This window comes from Montipora capricornis, chromosome 3 (assembly GCF_036669925.1).
Source record: "Montipora capricornis isolate CH-2021 chromosome 3, ASM3666992v2, whole genome shotgun sequence".
NCBI lineage: Eukaryota > Metazoa > Cnidaria > Anthozoa > Scleractinia > Acroporidae > Montipora > Montipora capricornis.
In genome coordinates this window covers 53,092,400-53,096,741 of record NC_090885.1, presented here as the reverse complement: position 1 = coordinate 53,096,741, position 4,342 = coordinate 53,092,400, and positions in this window count along the sequence as shown.

Here is a 4,342-nt window from a genome sequence, read left to right as displayed (position 1 = left end):
GGCATACATGCTTCACTGTTTGGCGAGTAATATAAACATGCCGCGGTAACCTGATCACGGCGCCCGCTGAATTCCGGCTATGTCACTTTCGATTTTGCGATTCATTTGTGCAGCCAAAAGTAGAATAACAAAATTGAACGTAGCAAAAATCTCCCAAAATGTTTGTCGCTGATCGTAACTTTTTATATTCTATATTCACGGTTCAAAATTAAGGTTGTTTTCATGTCGTAGGTATTTTATTCTCGATCGACCGTCCCGGAAACTTCCTTCTGCTCTTTCTAAAAACTGTGTATCAATAGTTATTTACTTTTGCATCAATATTTGTTTTGCATAAAGGAAACTAACAAAATCTGTACCTTGCTGAGTTCGCATTTGTTAGCGTTAATAATATTTTCGGTCCGATGCTTCTGTTTTATGAAGGGTATATTGTTTAGCTCACCATCCAGATACTAACCCCGACCGACAGGGTTTAACTTCAGTGAACTTTAGTATTACAAAGCTGTCAGATGCGCAGAGGGCACGCTTAAAGGGGGACTCCGACGAAAAACCACGATTTTTTAAAAAGTCGCAAATCCTCGAGGAAACGCCGCCAAAATGTTGCATACGCTTTTCAAATAATGAATTTAACTTACTTTCACCAACATTTCAATGTTATTACGTCGAAATACTTGTTTTTCATAGCATCCGCCATTATTGCTATGTCGCCTGCATACTTATTCGAGAAAGCCTGGAGCGAGGACTTATGACGTCACTTACTCAACATATTGCTCGCTGCTACTTGAGTAAACAATGGAAAACATGTCAGAAAGCGAAGCTTCGTCTCTTATCGATCATGATTTATCGACTTCGGAATTATCGTTTGACTTCGAAAAAATATTCTGAGTCACTTACCTGTGATTATGAAGATTTGGACTCGTGGCTACTGAGGAAAAAGCAGCCGCATATCGACGAGAAAGAGCTCAAGAGAAAGAACAAGAGGAATGCTTCGAGATCGTTCGAATCAACTGATACTAGATGGTATGTTGGAGTCGTGATTTTGTCTGTTTACTATATTTCCCTTCATTTGTAAAAATTCAAAATTCTCGTTATTTTTTCTAGGTGCAAATGTACGTGTTGTTCTTCGGAGACCGTAACAAAGGCCAGTGAAAGGGTAAGAAAAGCTTCTGCTGTTACTAGCGAAATTGATCGGTGAGTGGAGTAGCTGGAACTGAAGAAGTTGCAGATGACGGAGAACTACAGTACCACTGATCTAGAAAAAATAACGAGAATTTTGAATTTTTACAAATGAAGGGAAATATAGTAAACAGACAAAATCACGACTCCAACATATCATCTAGTATCAGTTGATTCGAACGATCTCGAAGCATTCCTCTTGTTCTTTCTCTTGAGCTCTTTCTCGTCGATATGCGGCTGCTTTTTCCTCAGTAGCCACGAGTCCAAATCTTCATAATCACAGGTAAGTGACTCAGAATATTTTTTCGAAGTCAAACGATAATTCCGAAGTCGATAAATCATGATCGATAAGAGACGAAGCTTCGCTTTCTGACATGTTTTCCATTGTTTACTCAAGTAGCAGTGAGCAATATGTTGAGTAAGTGACGTCATAAGTCCTCGCTCCAGGCTTTCTCGAATAAGTATGCAGGCGACATTTCAATAATGGCGGATGCTATGAAAAACAAGTATTTCGACGTAATAACATTGAAATGTTGGTGAAAGTAAGTTAAATTCATTATTTGAAAAGCGTATGCAACATTTTGGCGGCGTTTCCTCGAGGATTTGAGACTTTTTAAAAAATCGTGTTTTTTTCGTCGGAGTCCCCCTTTAAACTTCTGGTGAAAAGAAGGTGTGAGGGAACTTGAAAATTATCAACATGTCAGCCCAGAAGCGATTGTTTCTCGCTTCTCTTTTATTTGTTATTCTTCAGAGACTGGAATGTTGTAGTTCAATACCACACAATTCAGTGCCTTCTGATTTTTTGTAACACGTACCACAGGCAACCCAGTGTATTCTTCACGGAAGCATCTCGGCTTAGGTTACATGTTCTTAAGGCTTTCGAATAAAAAGCAACTATGAAACTGAAGAAATGGTCGAAAGAGAAATAAAGAAAACTTTGAAAAAATGTTCAAACTCATTGTGCATAGTCTTTGAGGTATGTAGGCTGCTTTGATCAGTCGACCGGAACGAGTGCGCATTGTTGGTTTTAGTCCCTGACCAGACATCACTCCTGTTTCGCGGAGTCTACCATGATGGTTAGTGCGGGAACATGTTGGCGAACTCGCTTGACCAGCTCGTGAATTTCCTTTGGCTCTTTGTTGAGTGACCGTGATGCTTGGCTCGTATTCAGGTGTCTCCTGTTTCTCCTGTACTTCTGACCCTCAGGTGTCTGGACGACATATGACCTGGGCGTGTGATGCTCGTTGAGCACTGTTGCTTAGACCAATTTGTTATCTTGCTCACCTTTGGCTAGAGGCGGCAATTCTTTTGGACAGTGCTTAGCGTAGTAGAACTTCTGTCTCTGTCTCTTTGATCTTCTGAAGGTGCTGCTTAATTATTGGGGTCCCCTGTGGCTTTAGAAGCTCAGCATTAGTTGGAAGAGAGGTTGACTTTTCGAGCTCGGTCTAACACTTGCTTTAATCTGACATCATGCTCTGCATCATCTTTTCCCCATATTAGGAAGTCATCTACTATCACTTTCACACCATCTAGATCAGCAAACAGGTCATACATGCAGTTCTGAAACACCTCGGGAACCGACTTTATACCAAATGGCAACCTGGTGAACGTGAAACGGTATCTTCCAAACGGCGTGTTGAACGTGCATAGCTTTGAGCTTTCTTCATCAAAACTTCACTTGCCAATATCTCGATGTGGCATCTAGAACTGAAAATACTTTGGCTTGTGGCATGTCAGCAACACTTTCTTCTATTATTGTCATTGGGAAATGCTCCCTTCTGATGGCCTCAGTTAAAGTGCCCATAACCTAAAAAGATTTATTTTCCTATTTGAAAGTCCATATTAAAAAATGAACTTTGGCGAAAGAATTTTTCAATTCCAGCGAGAGGCGAATTTTCTACGATTTTTTCAATCCTACTTTTATTTGTAACACCCCTTCCGCTGGTCAGGACTTCACGGGCTCGCTGTGACGTAGATTAAGGAATGCTTGTTGGCGTGGGTCTTATCTTTTCTTACTAATCAACGCCAAGGTATCGCTCAGCGATCGTTTTTGGTATTTTTCAGTAAACAAAAAAATCAATCATGCCTATTATTTATCATCAAGGAAAGTGCCTCTGAATCTGGAAGTGAATGAACTGGCGATTTAAAAAAAAGAATTTGAGGCGAGTATAGTAGTTGCCGGTCTCGACGAGTCAGCCAGCGCTAGCACTGAAACCCAGAACTACACGGAACCCTACGTGGAAGAACCATTAGCAGACGAGGAATGGCTACAAAATTACAGAAAAGAACAAGAGGATAAGGAAGGTCTCGCGAGGGAATTAAAGTCAACGCTTATGTCTGTTCCTGTAAGCGAATCTCATCCGCCTTCAACGATCTTTTCGTTTTGCTGTCCATACAACGCTGAAAGTCATACCCCTTGAAGTGAATCTAGCACAGTGAAGAAGTTTTACCGGGCTTCTTGTTACCAAGACAAAATCTGCAGCCATTTTTCCTTCTTTTTTGAGGTATTGCGTTTTGCGAGTCGAAGGATTCCTACGTGTACTTATTCTTTTTTTAGGATCAGCTGTGTTGTTACATCGAGTGGTTACGCATCTTTTAGGCACTTTCAAGGGAATTATTCCTTACTATCCTGTTTATATCGCTATTCCTTTTTCACTTGAAGTCACATGTTCCTTAATCTACGTCACAGCAGTATTGTGACCGGGAAGAATCGATAGAAGACTAAGGCGAATGGTGAGCCAAAATAGCGGCAAATTTGAACGTTTTCTAATTTCATTTTCAAATCGCATTTTGGGAAAATCGCAATTTTTTTTTTTCGCGAAACGTCTATGAGATATGTGTATATTCAGATGACTAAGCGAGAAAAATTCGGTTATGGGCACTTTAAATCTCTGGGGTCTATGGAAATACGAATCTTGTTTGGCTTCACAACAGCAACCATGCTGTTCACCCAGTCACTAGGTTCTGAGTGCTTAACAACTACACCTGCTTTCTCCATACGGTTGAGCTCATCTTTGATCTTCCCTCTGAGGGATACGGGTAGCTTTCTTGGAGGATGAACTACCGGAGGAACGCTTGGATCTAACTTGATTGAGTGCTCTCCAGGAAGACATCCAGGACCTTGAAACAAATCTGGGTATTTATCAAAGATGCCTTGACCTATCAGTCG